Below are 22,590 nucleotides of genomic sequence, written 5' to 3' on the forward strand. Positions count from 1 at the left end.
TACGTTTTACCTGCGGTTTTGTCAACAGAAACGCAGCTCACCAACTTAGTTCCAGAACGACAAAATCAATGCTGGAGTGATTTTGGGGTGTCAGTGTGTCTCTCTCTATCTCTTTCTCTCTCTGTCTCTCTCTCTCCAAGCGCCTCATAATCACCTATCATCGATGCGGCGCGACGCGGCTGTCACACTGCTCCTGCTGCCTCTTGTTCTTCTTCCTGACCCACTCATTAGCCTCATTACATATTCACTGCACCCGCTCATTAGGCTTATAAATATTCACTGCTTCTCCAGTCTGTGATTGGTTGCCATCAGATGTGCCCCCACGCTGAGTGACAGCTATCTGACAGCTACCAGTCACAGCAGCCGGTGGGTGGGTCTACAGCCGGTGGGTGGGTCTATATCATACAGTACAATAAATAAATATTTTTTTTAAAAAAAAAAGGCGTGCGGTCCCCCCAAATTTTGATAGCCAGCCATGATAAAGCCAGTTTAGAACTGGTATACTCGGGCTGGGAAGACGCACGTTATTGGGAGCCCCCAAGCCTAAAAATATCAGCCGGCAGCCGCCCGGAATTGCTGCATCAATTAGATGTGACAGTCTCAGGACTTTACCCAGCTTATTCTGACTGCCATGATGCGGTGACAATTGGGGTAATAAGGAGTTAATGCCAGCCCATAGCTGCCACTAAGTCCTAAGTTACTGATGGCAGGCATCTATGAGACACCCCCCATCACTAATCTGTAAGTAAAGTAAATAAACACAAAAACCCAAAAAATCCATTATTCAAAATAAAAGACAAAAAAGCACCCTTTTCACCACTTTATTAATACCCCAAACACCCCTCCATGTCCGACATAATTCACACGATGTCCCACGTAGCTTCCAGCACTGCTACATCTGACACTCACAGCGAGCATCATAGAACAAGATTGCTCGCTGTGAGCTCCACGCTGCAACTGAAGTGAGTCATTTTATCAGCGGTGATGTCACTGAATGACAGCAAATCACTCGAGTGACTGAAGTGAGCCGCGAGATCAGCGGTGCCGTCACTCAGGTGATTTGCGGTCAAAGCTGGAGTCCTCAACCTGTGACCACAAATCAGGCCGCTACTGAAGGGAGCCGCAGGTGGAAAACTCACATGAGTGACGGCACCGCTGATAGCTCAAATCATTTCAGCAGCGGCCTGAATCTCACAGCTGGCAACCCGTGATGTCACTGCTGTGACACAAGCTGTACTGAGAGGCCTCTGTGACAGGACAGAGATGAGGCAGAGCCGAATCGCTGTGGGACCTTGTGTGGATTACTTTGCACCTGGAAGGGTGTTAATAAAGTGGTGAAAGAGGGGCTTTTTATTTTATTTCAAATAAAGGATTTTTTGGCTGTTTGTGGTTATTTACTTTTACTTACAGATTAGTGATGTGGTGTGTCTTATAAACGACTGCCATCATTAATCTAGAACTTAGTGGCAGCTATGGGCTGCCATTAACCCCTTATAACCCCAATTGCCACCGCATCGGGGCAATTGGGAAAAGCCGGAATTTGTGCATATTATAGATGTGCCACTTCTTGGGCGGCTGTGGGCTGCTATTGTTAGGCTGGAAAGGGCCAAATAACGATAGCCCTTCTCACCCTAATAATATCAGCCCCCAGTTGTCTGATGTACCTTGGCTTGTTTTAGAAAAATTGGGGGACCCCACATCATATGTTTTTATTTTTTTATTTTTTTTAAATCAATCAAATAATTAAAAAGCGAGGGATCCCCTCTATTTTTCCTAACCAGCCAAGGTACAGCAGACAGCTGAGGATTGCAGCTGCTGCTGTTCCAGTGCTGGATATGAAAAATGGGCGCATACTACGTCACTTTTTTTTACCCCCCCAAAATTTAAAAAAATCGCTCTATCAAGCTATTCTGTTATTTCTTTCTATCTATTCTATATGTTCTATATAATATCTATTATCTATCTATCTATCCATCTATTATGTATCTATTATCTATCTATGTATCTATTATGTATCTATCTATTATCTATCATCTATACATTTATTATCTATCTAATATCTATCTATTTTATCTATTAATTATCCTATCCTATCATATTTTGTTTCTCTTTTAAAAAAACACTAACAAAAACGCGGCAAAATCGCGATAAAATCACGGCAAAAACGCACCATCATTACAAGTGTTTTTTTTACAATTCCAGTCTCTCTGGGGCAAGATGCAGTTTTAGCTGCAGTTTGTGTGCAAAAAAACTGCAGCGTGCGCATATAATCTTACATATAAGAATAGCTCAGCTAATAGGTTTTACATTGAGGGTGGCGCCTGAGTTTGATCTATTATTTCTAATAACCAGTGGTTTCCTGAGTGGCAGTCTAAATAGAAATTATGGCAAGGTTACCATTTCCCACTAAACATGTATATGAATATTATCCTGCGTGTAAGTAATTTAATTTGGTGGCCGAATGTTGTCTTTGAGGAAATTGATAGCTTAGGGAATTAGGGAAATGGAAAGTCCTGTATATTGTTACTGATTGACAGGGGTTAGGAATAATGTCACCATGATTAATGACTGACACACGCATACAGAAATCATTAATTGAAACTTAAGGTATGCTTAATGAATTAATAATATAAAAAAATAATTAAAAAGTACTAGCAAGATTAAATTTAATAGTAATTAAAATAGGAGTAGTATTGTTTTTTCACTATGGAGACATGAGTGAACTCATATCTACCCTATCCAATACATAATTCTGTCTCGGTGGCACAAATACAGAAAAGGCCATGGTAATTTTCTATAGCTATCATTATAATTCACAATCTATAGTCAATCAGGGATGTCCAGGATCACAGGTGAGTTCCCTGCATCTCACGTTGTCTCTCCAATATGCTAGGATTATTATAAACCTCACCCACAGTGGGGAACGTTTAGTCCGAAAGCCATCATCATTTCGTCTGGCCCTGTGCTGCACACAGGCTCAAACTGACCATGTGCCTGAAGTAGCAGATTACCAGTGACCTGCAGTGCTCAACTACTTAGTGGACCACCAGCCCAGTTTTTATGGCCGCCGGCCCTTTTATTTTTTTTGCAGAGAAGCATGGTGCATGCATGCATTGTACAATACTGAACAACAATTTGGTGCAAACAAGGCTGGATTAAATCTGATGTTGGCCAGTGCCAAGAAATTTTATGGCTAGAGTTAGCGCACTTTGTAACCATAGTCATTCTGAGCTGAACCAGCACCTGTGGGGCCCGGGTGACATGCAGGCTGTAATTTTTTCAATGATCTACAAGAACTAGGTGAGTGAGTGACATGGGGCCCTTTGTCTACAGAGGAGTCTCAGTGTATCTCATGTTATGTGTTTACAGCAGTTTTAGTGTATCCCATGTTTTGGGTATACAGCAGGTTCAGAGTATCCGATGTGTTTTATACAGTACAGTCTTGTGTATTCTATGTAATTTATACAGCAGTCTCAGTGTATTCTATATGATGGGTTTACAGCAGCTTCTTTGTATCCCACATGTGTATGCCGCAGGCTCAGTGCATCCTATGTGGTGTATACAGCAGCTTTATTGTATCCCATGTGTTGTGTATACAGCAGCTTCATTGTATCCCACATGTTGTGTAAACAGCTGGCTCGGTGTATCATTAGTGGTGTATGCAGCAGCTTCATTGTATCCCATGTGTTGTGTATACAGCAGGCTCAGTGTATTCTATGTGGTGTATACAGCAGCTTCATTGTATCCCACGTGTTGTGTATACAGCCGGCTCAGTGTATCCTATGTAGTGTATACAGCAGTCTCAGTTTATCCTGTGTGCTTAATACACCACAATCTTATTTATTCTATGTAGTTTATACCATAGTCTCAGTGTCTCCTTTGTGATGTATACAGCAGACATCCCACTGCTTAACTTCTACAAACATTATATGAGCAGTGATGAATTTCACACTTTGAGGAGATATTCATTATAATATGCATCTGCATTCTGAACAAGTTCCTTCTACCATCAGTTATTTTTAAAACTTTCCATTGGAAAGAGTTGACTGCGCTCCAGACTGACACAAACTTGGAAAAGCACTTGCAAATAGCAACATAATCAATATTATCTAAGATTACATGCCTCACAAAGAAAAGCAGTTCCAGCTATCACTTTGGAGGTGAGTTAATTATATGTATGACCTAATGTAGGAGGATAATTTTGAAGTTGACAATTTTGTATGACCCACAAATGATTTTAGAAATATTCAAAGAACTTAATCATTTGAAAGAAGTATAAATCTAAACTGGGCTGAGCACCATGGTCTACGCTTCTGGGATGTGCTACTGAATACAATATGCTACCAACTATCACAAAAACAAAATAATATTGTCAGCTGACCAATTCATCAATAAAAGAGGCCAAGTTAGCAAAAGCAAAATGCTCTGGAACAGCCAAACAGCTGTAGGGCAAATTTTGCAACAAGAAGGAAGTATTTAAGTTAATTATTGCAAATTTAGCTCATTGATTTGTAGATAGAATCACTCTCGGGATTTGTGATAACTGATTTTATTGGAAACTGTTCCCAATAGGGTCACAGCAGATGTATCAATCTATAGCCACTCTTTCAATTAAATAAGTCTACAAGTTTACAAGTCATCATCTGGTGGAAAACATGTCTACATATTAGATAACTGTAGACTCTATATATCACATATCGGATGTATAATTTCATGCAATGGTCCAGCAAATATAAACTATAATGAACAAAAATATTAACAGAATACTTTTGTTTTTGCTCTCATTTTTCAAGAACTGAACTCAAAGATCTTAGACTTTTTCTATACACAAAAAAGGCCTTGTTGTCTCAAATATTGCTCACAAATATGTCTAAATCTGTGTTAGTGAGCAGTTATCCTTTTCCAAGAAAATCCATTCACTTCACAGGGGTGGCATACCATCAAGCCGATTAGACATCATGATTATTGCACAAGCGTGCCTTAGGCTGGCCACAATAAAAGGCCCCACTAAAATGTGCAGTTTTATGGCACAGCACAATGCTACAGATGTTGCAAGTTTTGAGGGAGCGTGCAATTGGCCTGCTGACTGCAGAATGTCCACCGGAGCTATTGAATGTTCATTTCTCCGCCATAAGACACATCCAAAAGCGTTTCAAAGCATTTTGCAGTAGATTCAACCCACCTCACAACTGAAGACAACGTGTAACAACCCGAGCCCAGGACCTCCACTTTCAGCATCATTACCTATATGATCGTCTGAGATCAGCAATCCGGACCCCAACAATCAGTTTGCATAACCAAATAATTTCTGGAGAAATTGTCAGAAACCATCTCAGGGAAGCTCTTCTGCATGCTCCTCGTCCTCACCGGAGTCATCACCTGTCTGCAGTACGTCGTCATAAGCGACTTGAGTGGGAAAATGCTCACAATCTATGGCGACTGACATATTAGAGAGGTGTTCTCTTCATGGATGAATCCCAGTTTTCACTATACAGCGCAGATGGTAGACTGGCAAATGGTAGTCCCATAAGATACTGACTGTTTTTGTGACCCACCCAGATTACCAATACCTTAAAACTGAACATTTTAGAGGGGCCTTTTAGTGTGGCCAGCCTAAAGGCCACTTTACACACAGAGATAAATCTTTGGCAGATCTGTGGTTGCAGTGAAATCATGGACATATTGTTCGATTTGTACACAGCCACAAACCTGGCACTGATTGTCCACAATTTCACTTCAACCACAGATCTGCCAAAGATTTATCTCTGTGTGTAAAGTGGCCTTTAGGCACACCTGTGCAATAATCTTGCTGTCTAATCATCATCCTGATATGCGATACCTGTGAGGTGGATGGATTATCTCAGCAAATTGCTCACTAAGGGCACAAACACATCAGCGGTATTCTGCCGCACTGCCGGATCCGGCATAAGGGCAGTACAGTACAATACAGTTCACAGACAGTGCGGCAAGCCCCAGTCACATGCTGTCACATGCTCCGGTCACATGACCGCATGTGCCCGGAGCTTGCCAGTGAACTTTAATGTACTGTACTGTCCTTGTGCCGGATCTGCGAGTGCGGCAGGAAAACGCTGATGTGAAACCAGCGTAACACAGATTTAGACAAATTTGTGAATAATATAGGAGAGAAAAAGGCCTTTTGTGTACATAGAAAAAGTTTTAGATATTTGAGTTCAGCTCATGAAATATGGGAGAAAAAACAAGTGTTGTGTTTATATTTTTGTTCAGTATACTTAACATTAAGTGGCAGCAGCTGGCACTATTTCAAGAAGACGTAGTTTTACAATATGGCTTGGAGCTAGGCTGATTATTACATGATTGAACCGAAAACCTGCACATGTCGCTTTTCTTGTATACCGCTATAAATGCAGATGATGTGCCTCCGTGCTTTAACTACTAAGAAATCAATTTGTTTTCTGTTTCATTTATTTTATTTCTTGTCCTTTAATAAAGTTACTGAAGGATTTACTTGGCATCACTGTAATAAAACACGGGGATTTAGAACCAGTACCCAACGAAGTTCCTGCAAAAACTCGTATTTGTGAAGTGATTATGGGTTACATAGGAAATTGTATCACTGCAAGCTGCTCAGTATCTTCACCACTATCTAGCATGTAACAGATGTCTTGTGTTAATGTTGAATGATTAAATGTCATCTCCGGAACCACTCCCTAGATATATAGAACTGTACTCGTTCCTCTACACAATCTGCCTTCAATCTGCTAAATCGGTTAAAGCCAGCAATGTCCTTGATTGTCAATAAAGCCACACAACAATCCTCATTCCAATTTCATGGACTATCCAAGCTGAATTCTCACACTGCCCTAATGCTACTTTAGAACTAATAATGGTTTTCTTGCATCTGTAGGAAGGTTCAACATGATAAAGGGTTGCCAAACCACTTTTATGCATTTGCTACGTAAGAAAAGACTCTCTTGAAGATTATCTGGCTTTGTCAAGCAGTAAAAATTTTCCGAGTTGTGCGACTGCGTATGGAATGTTGCGTCAAGAAATTGTTGATACACCATCATTTTCTAACTAAGGTCCACAATATATGAAATATTTTTTAGTTTTTTTCTTGTATATTTGTTTTGAAGTTTGCAGGAAACAGATTTTCTTAGATTTATGCTACATTTATACCACATGTATAAAGACAAAATAATTGGTTGGAAGTGAATTTCTAGACACATGTATGGCCGTAGCATTGGGCAGCTAACAATTCATTTTATAGACTTTGTTATACTTCAGATTTGCAAATGACAATAAATATTATAGATGGAACGATGTAGACTAAAGGCCCCGTTACACGCAACGACATCGCTAACGAGATGACGTTGTGGTCACAGAATTTGTGACGCACATCCAGCCTCGTTAGCGGCGTTGTTGCATGTGACACATACGAGCGACAGCTAACGATGCAAAATACTTACCAAATCGTTGATTGCTGACACGTCGTCCATTTCCCAAATATCGTTGCTGCTTTTGGACGCAGGTTGTTCGTCGTTCCTGAGGCAGCACACATCGCTACGTGTGACACCCCAGGAACGACGAACAACACCATACCTGCGTCCTCCTGCAATGAGGTGGGCGCGACTTTCATGCGGCTGCTCTCCGCCCCTCCGCTTCCATTAGACGCCTGCCGTGTGACGTCGCTGTGACGTCGCACCAACCACCCCTTTAGAAAAGAGGCTGTTCGCCGGCCACAGCGACATTGCTAGGAGGGTAAGTATGTGTGACGGGTACTAGCGATATTGTGCACCACGGGCAGCGATTTGCCCGTGAGGCACAAACGACGGGGGCGGGTGCTTTCACGAGTGATATCGCTAGCGATGTCGCTGCATGTAAAGCACCCTTTAGACCCCAGAATTAGGCACAACATGAAAGGATTATTTACATCTGGTACACTTGTAGAATATTCACAAACTATATGGTACATGTGGGTTCCACTGCTGAGACCTACATTTAAGCCTCGGTTCCACTTGTACAAGGACGAGTGCAATCCGATAAAACATCGGATTGAACTCGCACCAATGCAAAACTATGGGGCAGTGTCCATCTGCAATTGATTTCTCATGCCATATCGGTCTGAGAAATTAATTGCAGCAGGCTACATTTGGCAGCGAGTCTCCGCTCACACGCATCCATACAAGTCTAAAAGCCCCGTCACACACAGAGATAAATCTTTGGAGATCTGTGGTTGCAGTGAAATCATGGACATATTGTTCCATTTGTACACAGCCACAAACCTGGCACTGATTGTCCACAATTTCAATGCAACCACAGATCCGCCGCAGATTTATCTCTGTGTGTGCCAGGGCCTTTAGGGAGCGTGTAAAACATCACACTGCAGTCGCATGTCATCCAAGTGCAGTGTGATGTAGACAGTGACAGGCCAGGTAGTAGATGGGGAGAAAGTGCTCCCTCACTCTTCTCCGCAGTTGTGACCCAATTGTCGGGCTGTGACGTGCAAATTAAGGTGCACCCCTGAGGAAAAGATCGCTTGAAACGCGCGTCGGGGTATAGCGGCATGCAGGACTTCCTTGACCAATTTAAAGCTATACTAAATCCCTAATTAATTCGCACTTCCCAGCACTTTACATTGTTAGGCATCATTTACTATACCTTATATCTAATATTATATATAACTATTCATTATTCTAATATTACTTTGGCACTTGGCACTTTGTTATTCATATGTTATATATAATAAATTGATATTTATACATGGTTGGTCCTTGCACTAAGCACTTTTATAACCTGATAAACCGCTGCTAATATTTTTGGGAATTTGATCCAGTCTTGTATTTTCTATGAATATTTAATATATGTTATTTTTAACAATTTGAATAAAAAATATTATTTTATCATGAAGTGGTCACCATCCCCTTTATTTTGAATCCTTTTTGGTTTCTCTTTTAGAGGCTTTTTTATATTGATGAATATTTAATGGTGATTTTATACGGAATATTTAGATTATTCATCTACATAAAGATGGCCTAGGCTATAAGAAAATTGCCAACACACTGAAACTGAGCTGCAGCATGCTGGCCAAGACCATACAACAGTTTAACAAGATAGGTTTCACTCAGAGCAGACTTCATCAAGGTCAACCAAAGAAGTTGAGTACATGTGCTCAGCGTCATATCCAGAGGTTCTCTTTTCAAAATAAACATATGAGTGCTGCCAGCATTGCTGCGAGGTTAAAGGGGTTGGGTGGTCAGCCTGTCAGTGCTTGGACCATACGCCGCACAATGCACCAAATTGATCTCCATGGCTGTCATCCCAGAAGGAAGCCTCTTCCAAAAGATTATGCACAAGAAAACCCGCAAACAGTTTGATGAAGACATGCAGACTAAGGACATGGATTACTGGAACCATGTCCTGTAGTCTAATGAGACCAAGATAAACTTATTTAGTTCAGATCATGTCAAGTGTCAGTGGCGGCAATCAGGTGAGAAGTACAAAGACAAGTGTGTCTTGTCTACTGTCAAGTATGGTGGTGGGAGTTTCATGGTTTGGGGCTGCATGAATGCTGCTGGCTGTGAGAAGCTACATTTGTTTGAGGGAGACATGATATTCCAACATGATAAAGACCCAAACACACCTCCAAGACAACCAAGTGTAAAGGTGCTGGACTGCTCAAGCATGTCTCCAAACATAAACCCTACTGAGCATCTGTGGAGCCTTCTCAAATGGAAGGTGGAGGGGCTTAAGGTCTGTTGTTATGGAGGGTGGAAGAGGATTCCACTGGGTCCTGTGAAGCTCTAGTGAACTATATGCCCAAGAGAGTTAAAGCAATGCTTGAAAATAATGGTGGCCACACAGAATATTGACATATGAGAATAATTTGTTTATTTTCACTTAGGGGTGTACTTACTTTGTCAGTGATTTAGACATTAATGGCTGTTTGTTGAGTTATTTAGAGGACACACCAAATATACACTGTTATACAAGCTGTACACCAACTACTTCATTGTATCAAAGTGTCAGATCTTACGTGTTGTCCCATGAAACGATACAATAAAATATTAACACAAATGTGAGGGGTGTACTAACTTTTGTGATATACTGTAGATTCAAGGATCCCGATTCATCAAGAATGACGTGAACAATAGCAGCATTGATGAGGGGACATGCTGGAGTCAGATCTTCCTGTTTCATTAAAGGGCCCCAGCCTCTTAATATATGAGGAGCGTTGATCAGGAGCGTCAGGCAAGTGGTGTGCGCCTCGCCACAAATCTTACTCCAGTCAATGACTTCTGACTTAGTGAATGTCACCGCTTTTCATGAATTTGACAAGCTGCTTTCGCCACTCTCTCGTCCCACCCCAGCTCCACCCACTTTGTTACACCTGGGCAAAAGTTGTGCAAGAGCGCCAAATGTCACAACATTTTTAGTCTTAAATTGCACCACAATTTTGCGACTTTTCAAAACTTTTTTATTTCAAAGATCTGGCATAAAAGCTTTGATGAATTGAGTCCATGGTGTCCAAGGTGTCTTAGGCAACCCAAGCAACTGCTATTGGGCTCCTTGTAAGACGAAACCCATCCTAGGTTACCGAGTTAATTATTTTAATGCTGGTAACAGTCTGTGCAAAAGTCCCCTCTCGGCATGTCCTCTTATATTAGGTGGTTAGAGATATGGTTGTATTTACCAGCATAAGAAGACTTTCCCATTTTAATCAGTTGTCACCGCTATGTATACCCCTGCGTAGACTGAAACGCTTTAAGCATACATAGGTTGATTCCCCAGGACTACTTGATACCATTTATAATCATTTACAATAGCTCAAATCTGAAAAGAATAAACCTGCATTCTCCGTCTGTAAACAGATCGCTAATGGTTTTCCATTAATTATTGATTTTATAGATAATACTTGTTAAAGTGGAATTAACTCTATTGTTTGAGAACAAATACTGCACAAATACTGTGTTTAGTGGGCTTGTAATCAGCTTTACCCACTTCTCTTATAATCTGATTGAAACAGATTTCCTCTAAAATCTTTTTTATTATTTTGCTGATATTAAAAGGTCACAAATTTAGAACTGCCTTAAACTTTAATTTGACTTACAAGAATCAATTTGCTGGATGCTCCGCTCAGTGCCCGGACCTGACATCATTGCATTGTTATTAATTATATTATGAAATAAGCGTGCGCAGAGTCTAATGGAATTTGGGGCAATATTAGGTCCTGTATTACTGAATGCATTCCAGCCTATTTTCCCAAGCCCTATATTATGACTATGTTCATCATAATGCCTTTTGACCCTCTGCATTTACTCCATCATAATTATCCTTTAATACTCTTATAAATGAACTTTTAGCTTATCTTTCACTAATTCTCAGGACAACCAAAGCACTAACGTAAGCAAATTGAAGCCGTCTGAATAAAGTGTTTAACCCTTGTATAGACAAGCAGGGTGGCTTCTCATATAACAGACAGGCTCATACCATCACCTTCAGGCGTCTGCACAGGTCTTCCGTTGCCTCCTTGTCTTCTCACTACTACAGATATCATTACAAACTTCTTCTCAATGAGTGAAAGGATAATTTAGGGTTTTTTTTAGCCTTTTCTTAGAGGGTGATTACTACTTCACACCAGGAAAGGAGCCACTGAGAACCTTTCAAGATTGGTCTAGGAAATGAGCTCTTACTATTTGTGTTGGGACAAATAAATGGAGGCTGAACATTACTGTCTTACAAAGGCAATCCCTGTCTATATGTCCTATTTGGGTATATAGACATAATAGAAGAAGGAGGGGGTCCTGCAAGACCCGGCTCTTTGAAGAGTACTTAATCATTGGTCTGTCGCTCTCCTTTATTTAAAAAATCAGTGGACAGCTGCCATTGACTGATCATTTTTGTAAATATAACTTATTACCAAAAGTGGCTATTAGTGTTCTCAAAGAGATGGTACGAAGGCTGAAGAAATTTCAATTAAAATCCCTATTTATTGCCCCAATCTAGATGAATTTCTAATACGGCTGCATTAAAAATGCCCTACCCTTCCCTGACTACACCAACTGCTATTGATTTTTTTTCCCTTCTCCTTTAATTTGCGTCTGACTTCTCCTTTCATTTGCCTCTGACTTCTTTCATTTGCCTCTGACTTCTCCTTTCAATTGCCTCTGACTTCTTTCATTTGCCTCTGACTTCTTTCATTTGCCTCTGACTTCTTTCATTTGCCTCTAACTTTTTTCATTTGCCTCTAACTTCTCCTTTCATTTGCGTCTGACTTCTTCTTTCATTTGCGTCTGACTTCTCCTATGATTTGCATCCGACTTCTCCTATCATTTGCGTCTGACTTCTCCTATCATTTGCGTCTGACTTCTCCTTTCATTTGCGTCAGACTTCTGTCATTTGAGTCTGACATCTTCTTTCATTTGCCTCTGACATCTCCTTTCATTTGCCTCTGACTTCTCCTTTCATTTGCCTCTGACTTCTCCTTTCATTTGCCTCTGACTTCTCCTTTCATTTGCCTCTGACTTCTCCTTTCATTTTGGCTTATATTTCATGAAATAAAGAAAAAGAAAAGGAAGTTTCAGCAAGGGCAAAAAATAAGATAAAAAAAAAATATTTATTGAAAAGTATTAAAAACATGAGAAAATAGAAGTAGCAGAATAATAATCTGACAGTGTCAAAAATTATTAATTAAACAACTACGCGTTTCAGCTGAGGAGCCTTCTTCTGAGGTCATGACCTCAGAAGTAAGCTCCTTAGCCAAAACGCGTAGTCGTTTAATTAATAATTAATTAATTGTCCTGGATCTTTTTTTTATCTTTTTGATTATTCTATGTTGGTTAACTCCCTTCCTGGTCCGGAGCAAGACTGTTGGGTAATTGCATTGAAGCAGCGGATCATTACTATTAGCGGTAAGCTGGCATTTTTTGTTTCTTTCTGTGTATGTTCCATGGAATCTGTCGATCAGAAAATGACAACAGAGCCCATGGTGCTTTACCACAGACTATGGTCCATGAAAAATCACTAAGTAGGCAGACAGTGAGCTCTGTAGAGGGAGCAATTATAGCGCCCCATATCCACTCAGAAAGTATTTAAACCAATTTACCTTGATAATAGGATAAGTGAATTTCAGCAAGGCAAGAACAAGAAGTGAGCAGTAGCCCAAGGCAGCATTTAAGCAGATATGCAATTTGCTTAATATTTTATTAGCTATATTCTATTCTTTATCTCTCTCCACTGTCAGATTCTGCTGACACGGTGCTAACGCCATCTCATTGACTGGCGTCTTTAGGCGGCAGGAAGAAGCTACATTGGCCTAATAACATCATACCGATAAGTACATCTTGCCGCAGGCTTTTACCCTTTATTTTTAATGAAAAAAGTGTTAACTAAGTGACCTATGTTGGAAAAAAGAAAAATGACAGCACCTCCATAAAAAGAAAATAATCTTTATTCAATCATCTGTTAAAAATGTGGAGCCACATAGCATCAAGGGAAATCTGATGCGTTATGGCGTGACCAACACCCATAGTTATAGGAAAGCAAGGGGAACTATGGGAAAAGTAATGAATAACCAATCAAAACACACAAATAATTAAATAATGGGAAAACCCATTGTATGGACAATTTGAAACACAGGAAATAATCAATTCAAGACTATAAATCACAATGAAACATAAAAAGAATATTATTATTATTATTATTATTTATTATTATAGCGCCATTTATTCCATGGCGCTTTACAAGTGAAAGAGGGTATACGTACAACAATCATTAACAGTACAAGGCAGACTGGTATAGGAGGAGAGAGGACCCTGCCCGCGAGGGCTCACAGTCTATATTAGATACTTGAATATATACAGTATGTTAAAAACAAAAGATAATTCATATATACCCTACAGTTCAAAAGTTTGGGGTCACCCAGACAATTTTGTCTTTTCCATGAAAAATCATATTTATTTATCAAATGAGTTGCATAATGAATAGAAAATATCGTCCAGACATAGACGAGGTTAGATATAATGATTACTTGAAATAATAATTTTCTCCTTCAAACTTTGCTTTCGTCACAGAATGCTCCTTTGCAGCAATTCCAGCTTTGCAGACCTTTGGCATTCTAGATGTTAATTTGCTGAGGTAATCTGGAGATATTTCACCCCATGTTTCCCCCCTCCCACAAGTTGGATTGGCTTGATGGGCACTTTGCATACCATACAGCCAAGCTAATTCCACAACAGCTCAATAGGGTTGAGGTCTGGTCACTGGGCTGGCCACTCCATTACAGATAGAATACCAGCTGCCTGCTTCTTCCCTAAATAGTTCATGCATAATTTGGAGGTGTGCTTTGGGTCATTGTCCTGTTGTAGGATGAAATTGGCTCCAATCAAGTGCTGTCCACAGGGTATGGCATGGTATTGCAAAATACAGTTACAGCCTTCCTTATTCAAAATCCCTTTTACCTTGTACAAATCTCCCACTTTACCAGCATCAAAGAAACCCCAGACCATCACATTACCTCCACCATGCTTGACAGATGGCGTCAGGCACTCTTCCATCATCTTTTCAGTTGTTCTGCATCTCACATATGTTCTTCTGTGTTATACAAATACCTCAAACTTCGATTTGTCTGTCCATAACACTTTTTTTCCATTCTTCCTCTGTCCAATGTCTGTGTTCTATTTCTCATGTAATCTTTTCCTTTTATTAGCAAGTCTCAGGTATGGCTTTTTCTTTTCCACTCTGCCCTGAAGGCCAGCATCCCGGAGTCGCCTTTTCACTGTAGGCATTCACCTGGTGTTTTGCGGGTACTATTTAATGAAGCTGTCAGTTGAGGCCCTCTGAGGCATCGATTTCTCAAACTAGAGACTCTAATGTACTTGTCTTGTTGCTCAGTTGTGCAGCGCGGCCTCCCACTTCTCTTTCTACTTTGGTTTGAGCCTGTTTTGTGCTCTCCTCTGCAGTAGGTGTAGGAAATCTTTAGTTTCTTGGCAATTTCTCGCATGGCATATCCTTAATTTCTAATAAAAAGAATCGACTGTTGAGTTTCACGTGAAAGTTCTCTTTTTTTGGCCATTTTGAGAGTTTAAGGGAACCAACAAATGAAATGCTTCAGATTCTCAACTAGCTCAAAGGAAGGACAGTTTTATAGCTTCTCTAATCAGAAAAACTGTTTTCAGCTGTGCTAACATACTTGCACAAGGGTTTTCAATGGATTTCTAAACATCCATTAGCCTTCTAATACAGTTAGCAAACACAATGTACTATTAGAACACTGGAGTGGGGGTTATTGGAAATGGGCCTCTTTACACCTATGTAGATATTGCATTAAAAACCAGACGTTTCTGGCTAGAATAGTCATTTACCACATTAACAATGTATAGAGTGTATTTCTGTTTAATTTAATGTTATGTGCTTTTCTTTAAAAAATAAAGAAATATATAAGTGACACTAAACTTTGGAACTGTATTGTATATATATACTGTATATATAAATATGAAAACAGCACTAGCACCAATGAAATAGCCATATAATATAAAAAGCATGTTAAACAACACAAGAAAAAAATCAATAAATGTAAAACATATAATTTCTATAATTCATCCCGTGTGAGTATTTTCTATTGAGAGTCAGAATCCAGTGCGTTTCTCTCAAGGCCCGGCACTTCTGGTAACTCCCACCCCTGATTGGGAATTGCACGCTTTCAATCAAAAAATATGACATTTTTCCATTACTTGTGGCCACAAAATGTGGGTATTTTTTAATTTATGGGTAGTGTAACCTACATAACGCATATTCCAGGTTGAGCATTCAATGCAATAGATAATGTGATCTGAATTACAGTTAATGAAAGTGTCTATCTTGCAGATAGTACCATCTGGCAAAAGAAAGTCGATTTTTCTTTTATTTTAAGCAAATATACAGACATTACAGCGATTTCCACCACACTTGAAAAAAATTTTCATTGATAACAGCAACGCTGAGTTATTTCATTTTGAAACAGGCTGGGAGAGAGGATATTACCCAGAGACCGCCCTTATCTCACAACGCATCTACACCCTCATTTAATTCTTCTCCGATGAGTTCCTTTCACAGTGGAAAAGTATTTTAACCAAATGTTTGCTGGATCCTATAGACGTTATTTTCTGAAGAGACCAAATTGGACAAACTCAAAACAGACATCAATTCTATACGAGGATCATTAGCTGAACAGCTCAGTTTTGGTGAATACATTCGTCTAAAGCGGGCTTTACACGCTACGAGATGGCTACAGCGATCTTGTTGGGGTCACGGATTTTGTGATGCACATCCGGCCGCTGTAGCGATGCCGTTGCATGTGTCACCTATGAGCGATTTTGCATCGTTGCAAAAACGTGCAAAATCGCTCATCGGTGACATGGGGGTCCATTCTCAAATATCGTTACTGCAGCAGTAACGAAGTTGTTCCTCGTTCCTGCGGCAGCACACATCGCTCCGTGTGACACCGCAGGAACGAGGAACCTCTCCTTACCTGCCTCCCGGCCACAATGCGGAAGGAAGGAGGTGGGCGGGATGTTCGTCCCGCTCATCTCCGTCCCTCCGCTTCTATTGGGCAGCGGTTCAGTGACGCTGATGTGACGTTGCTGTGACACTGAACGAACCGCCCCCTTAGAAAGGAGGCGGTTCGCCGGCCACAGCGACGTCGCAGGGAAGGTAAGTAGTGTGACGGGTCCAGGTGATGTTGTGCGACACGGGCAGAGATTTGCCCGTGTCGCACAACCGATGGGGGCGGGTACGCACGCTGGCGATATCGGTACCGATATCACAGCGTGTAAAGCGACCTTTAGGCTGCTTTCACACATCAGTTTTTTGCAATCAGGCACAATCCGGTTTGTGCCTAATGCAACGGATCCATCTCAGATTGTGTAAAAACTGATGCAACGGATCCGGTAAAAAACGGATCCGTATTTTTTTTTTTATTTATGCTGAGAGACCCCATCATCACTGCACATGCACCGGCACTCCCGCACGCACCATCACCGCACATAAACCGGCACTCCCGCATGCACCATCACCGCACATACACCCGCACGCACCATCACCGTACATACACCGGCACTCCCGCACGCACCATCACCGCACATACACCGGCACTCCCGCACACACCATTACCGCACACGCAGGCACTCCCGCACGTATCATCACCGCACACACCCTGGCATTACCTCAGTGACATCCCCGCTGACAGCGCGACTGCCTTCAGTTGCTGCGTGGAGCTCCCGGGGGTGTTCTATTGCCGCTCCTGTCAGCTTCATGTAGCAGAGCTGAAATTGTCGTGGGACCTCTGTGGATTACGTCGGACCTGGAGGGGTATTTGGGGATTTTAATAAAATGGTGAAAGAGGGTCTTTTTTTGTCTTTTATTCCAAATAAAGTATTTTTTCGGGTTTATGTGTTTCTTTACTTTCACTTACAGGTTAATCATTGGAGCTGTCTCACAGACGCCTGCCATGATTAACCCCTTATTACCTCGATTGCCACCGCACCAGGGCAATTCGGGATGAGCCAGGTAGAGTCCCGGGACTGTCGCATCTAATGGATGCGGCAATTCCGGGCGGCTGTTGGCTGATATTGTTAGGCTGGGGGGCTCCCCATAACGTGGAGCTCCCCATCCTGAGAATATCAGCCTTCAGCCGTGTGGCTTTATCTTGGCTGGTATCAAAATTGGGGGGAACCGCATGCCGTTTTTTTTTTATTATTTTTTATTTATTTTACTGCACGATATAGACACGCCCACCGGCGGCTGTGATTGGTTGCAGTGAGACAGCTGTCACTCAGCGTGGGGCGTGTCTGACTTCAACCAATCAAAGGCCGGTGGGCGGGGAAAGCAGTGAATACGAGATTGAATAATGGGCGGCTGGCATTTTCAAATCAGGAGAAGCCGCCAGCAGTGTGACAGCCGTGCAGCGCCGCGCCAGTGATCGGTAAGTGGGTGAGAGTGAGTGAATGAGTCAGTGAGTGTGAGTGTGAGAGAGAGAGGCTGGGGCCACACCGGGCACTACTGTGATGCTCGGATGACACTCGGCTCGTGCTGGCAGCACAGCAGGAGCCGAGTGTCATGCTAGTGTCACTGTGTCTGAGTGAGGTCCGACTGTGCGAGCAGACCTCAGCTGCGGGGGCGGGCCGGCTCTCAGGAGAAGCAGGCAGGCTCTCAGGAGGGGTGGGCTGGCACGGAGGAGGGGAAGGAGGGCTTTCTCTCCCTCTCTCCTCCGTAGCCGGCTATTGCCATTCTTGCTCTGCATGCGTGGTATACTGGTGTACCGCGAGTGCAGTGCGATTTTTTTCTCGCCCCATTCACTTGAATGGGTGCGAGAGAAAGAGTCTCGCATTACAATTGCAGCATGCTGCAATTGTTTTCTCGGTCCGATTAGGACTGAGAAAATAATTGCTCGTGTGCTGACACACAGGCTAGAATTGGTGCGAGTGGAATGCAATGTTTTATCGCACTCCACTCGCACCGATTTTCTTAGGCCAGAGAGAGAGATATTTTCTAACAAGCAATGAATTTATCTCACTTCTGGGCATGCTCAGAAGTAAAACCCAAATCCGGGATATGCTTCCGGCGTTTGATGCATGCCGGATTCGGCGTGCATAGACTTTCATTATGCACCATGCTGTACGGCGCCGCATGCGGCGCTATGCGGTTTTTTGCCACTGGCAAAAAACGTTCCTCTCTGCGTCCTGTGCGGCCGCCGGAGTGACGATTTCTGCCGCAACCGGCAAAACCGGATCAAACGCGAGTACATGCGACACAATCCGGCACTAATAAAAGTCTATGAGGAAAAAACGCACCCGGCGGCAAAACAAACCGGATGCGTTTTTCTGCAAAGCACCGGATTGTGCCGCACAGCAAAAACCTGATGTGTGAAAGCAGCCTTAATCAGAAAATGTCAGATGACTCTGGATTATTATAACAACAAAGGTGAATATTTTTGAGATGGATAAAAACAAAGGAATCCAAGCCTAGGTCCAGTCTCAAATATCACAGTTCACACAGACACCAGAATGACTCCACATCCAAATGTTTTTCCTTTTCATCATTAGACTATGTCTCCACTGATTACAGCGCTGTTATTTCTAACTACAATATGGATCATGGAAAATACACAGTTTCATAGTTTCATAGCATTTAAAGTTGAAGGCAGACATAGGTCCATTGAGTTCAACCCATGACCTAACATGTTGATCCAGAGGAAGGCAAAAAAGCCCATGGGGCAGACAGTAAGCGCTACATTAGGGGAAAAAATGTCTCACGTCTTCAAGAAACGCAAGAGTAGAAGAGGAGGGAAGAGAACAAGAAGGAGCGATTCGCAGATGCTATCTTGTGAGAGACAAGAAAAGAGCTCTCAAGACACATTTCTGGACAGTGTCTTAATACTCACCCCTACAATTTTTTCTCCTTCTCAAATAGAGATTTTGTCTAGGGGGTCTAAATTTTATTCCAAGTAAATCTTTCAATTTGATCCATACCAAACAGGTTTGCACAGCTTCTTAAGGTCAGGAGACACTTTTTTTTCTTAATCTGCAGCCCAGTTTAAGCTTGGTAAAAAGATTTGTCATGAACGTACCAATATCTCAAATTTGTTTTTCTGTGAACAAACTACCCTTCTCTATTTACTATCCTTCTCTCTTTATGACAGTTACAAAATGAAGGATCATCATCCTGGTTTGACAGATATTAATATTGGACTTAAGTGCACCAATCCTTCTTTTTGTCCTATAGAATTCAGTACCGCCAGGGGAGAGGGGGCAGGACAGAACAGGGACACCGGTAACGGCGTTACATAAGAACATACTGTATGTCTACAAGCCAACAAGTCATGTACCAATGATCATTACTAGTCCCAAAAGTTCTACAATTACTAATGCAAATCATTTTGTTTATGATACTATAAATTATTGGATTTTAGCACATTTTGGTTGGCTTACTTCAGACTTTGCACAAAAATGTTTATGAATGTCGTTAATAAATTTGCCAAATTTTAGGACTCCACTTAACAATGTCCTCTATTTCTAGAAAATTTATAAGTAAGCCACAAAAACTATCTAAAGTACTTAACCCATTAAGGACTGAGCGATTTTTGCTTTTTGCCCTTACATTTATCCTCCGCTTATTCCAAGAGCCATAACTTTTTATTTTTCCATCAATATAGCCATGTCAGGGATTGTTTTTCGTGGAATGAGTTGCATTTTTCAATGACACAATTATTTTTATGATATGATGAATTGTAAGTGAGAAAAAAATTCTAATTGTGGCAAAATAGAAAAAAAAGTTACATTCATTCTGCAATTGTTTCTTTGTTTTTACAGTAACACTGTTCATTTTACCATAAAAGTGACCTAGCAGTATGATTCTCCAGATTATTGCGATTACATATAGTTGAAACCAAAAGGATTTTAAGACTGCAGATTCTGTAATTCTACCTGATGACTTGTTTGATTTCTGTGATCAGTGCAGGCAGGCTGCCGCATCAACCCACAGATTTGTAGTTCATAGGCAGTCTAAAAAGAGTTAATCTCTGCTGGGATGCTTGTTAGTCTCCTTTGATCACATGCTGTGGGGGAGCCAGTCACAATCGCTCCTCTCCTGTAAATGCTAGCGGGACTATTCCATTAATGCCAGCTATAGCTTGTCCATACTGGTGTGGTGAGGAGTTGTGATCCAGACTTAGATGGTTGCAGTATTTCATTGCTATAAGCAGTTGTGATGTTAACCCTTGGTGTCCTTTTGTTGCTGCCTTCCTTCTCTTGCATTTTTCCTTAGTTTCTTACTGTTTGTTTGTGTGAGTTTGCAGTGTATCTGAGTCTTGGTTTTTCCCTATATGTCTATAGTTGTATTCCCATCACACTCCTGCCCTTTCCTTCCCTGGGGAGGGAGCAGTTTATTTCTGGTCAGGTGAATAGTAAGGCACGTGACTCCGACATCTCCACAATCAGTAGTAATCCAGAGGTTAGGGATAGCCTTGAGTCCCTTAGCCTGAGGGGCAGTATAGAAGCCCCCTGCCCTCCCTATCCTACAGTCACATTCTGTCAGGACCGGGAGGACTGGTAGACCCAGGAGGTGGATCCGCTGGACCGAGCACCCCACTGGGGGGCAGGGTACACGGCAGCCGGAGCACTGGCGTGGCTGGGACGGGAGCCGCATCCCACAGGGGACAGGAAGAACAAAGTCACTGGGGTCACGGGGTTCCTAAGAGACAGTGCAGGACACTGGTACAGGTGCCGGGTAGTAAAGACAGGCAGTAGTACAGGACACGGCACAAGGGGACCTGAGCACCTAGCTCACAAGACAAGGCTTCAAGACACGTTGATCAGGCGCCGCCCACATGGAAAGGCCAGTCTTATATACCCAGCACAGCCTCATGTCATTTCCTGCTGCAGGTGTGCTGGGCCTATAAGACCAGGAGAGTGGGCGCGGCCTGGTCCTATACAGAACCATGTGGCTAAGACTCAGAGTCAGACTCATAAGACCAGGAGCAGGCCACAGAAGAGCACGAGCGGGAGCGGCAGCCATGACCGGTGGACACGTGGACTGGATCAGTGAGCACGTAGCGGTGGTGCGATGCAGGTACGACTGAATCAGTGGGTACGGAGCGGTGGTGCGATGCAGGTACGACTGAATCAGTGGGTACGGAGCGGTGGTGCGATGCAGGTACGACTGGATCAGTGGGTACGGAGCGGTGGTGTGATGCAGGAACCGGCTCAGTGGGTAAGGAGGGCTGCCGGGACACCGGGAGCGTGACACATTGTGACAGACAGAATATGCTAGGAAATTTAAAAAATAAAACATGCACACGTTTTTTTTTTTCATTAAATGCAATCCCTACAATATCAGACATCTACATCAGGGGTCTCAAACACGCAGCCCGCGGGCCGCATGCGGCCCCTCAGGGTAGTTTGTGCGGCCCCCAGGCCCATGCCCCTGGTCACTATCGCGGCAGGGGCCGCAGCCACTGTCTGCACTTTATGTCAGATGAATGTGTTGCTGGCACTCCACTCTCGCACCGGCAATACAATCATCTCACATAAATCACTGACAGTGACACTGCAGCTGCCGCGATAGTGACCAGGGGCACGGGCCTGGGGGCCGCACGAAGCAGAGGTGAGGCAGCGGAGGGAGCGCGGGACAGGTGAGAAGAATGGTGTGTGTGTGTTGGACGTTAACCCCTTAGCGACCTATAACGTACTGGGTACGTTATGGCTCCCTGGTACTTAAGGACCCATGACGTACACAGGACGTCATGGCGAGATCGTGGCCCCGGTGGCTGCGATAGCTGGAAATACAGTAGATTCGGGGAGGAGGGGACCTCAGGAGGGGTGGTGTCTCCTCCCCGGACCTACGGAGGCTGTGATTGGCTGACGAACGCCGCTCAGCCAATCACAGCCACTAATGTTTCAGCCATTGAAAATCGCTGAAACATTGAAATCCAGCCAAGATCAGGGCAGCTGTAGCCCTGATCATTGGCTGGAGCTGGGTGACCTGTGTTTTACCTGCCCCCAGCTCTGATTGGAGAGACCGGCCTTGTGACCGATCTCTCCAATCACTGTGGATCTGGGGCCGGAGACTGCCCCCTCA

Source organism: Anomaloglossus baeobatrachus, chromosome 3 (assembly GCF_048569485.1).
Source record: "Anomaloglossus baeobatrachus isolate aAnoBae1 chromosome 3, aAnoBae1.hap1, whole genome shotgun sequence".
Taxonomy (NCBI): Eukaryota; Metazoa; Chordata; class Amphibia; order Anura; family Aromobatidae; genus Anomaloglossus; species Anomaloglossus baeobatrachus.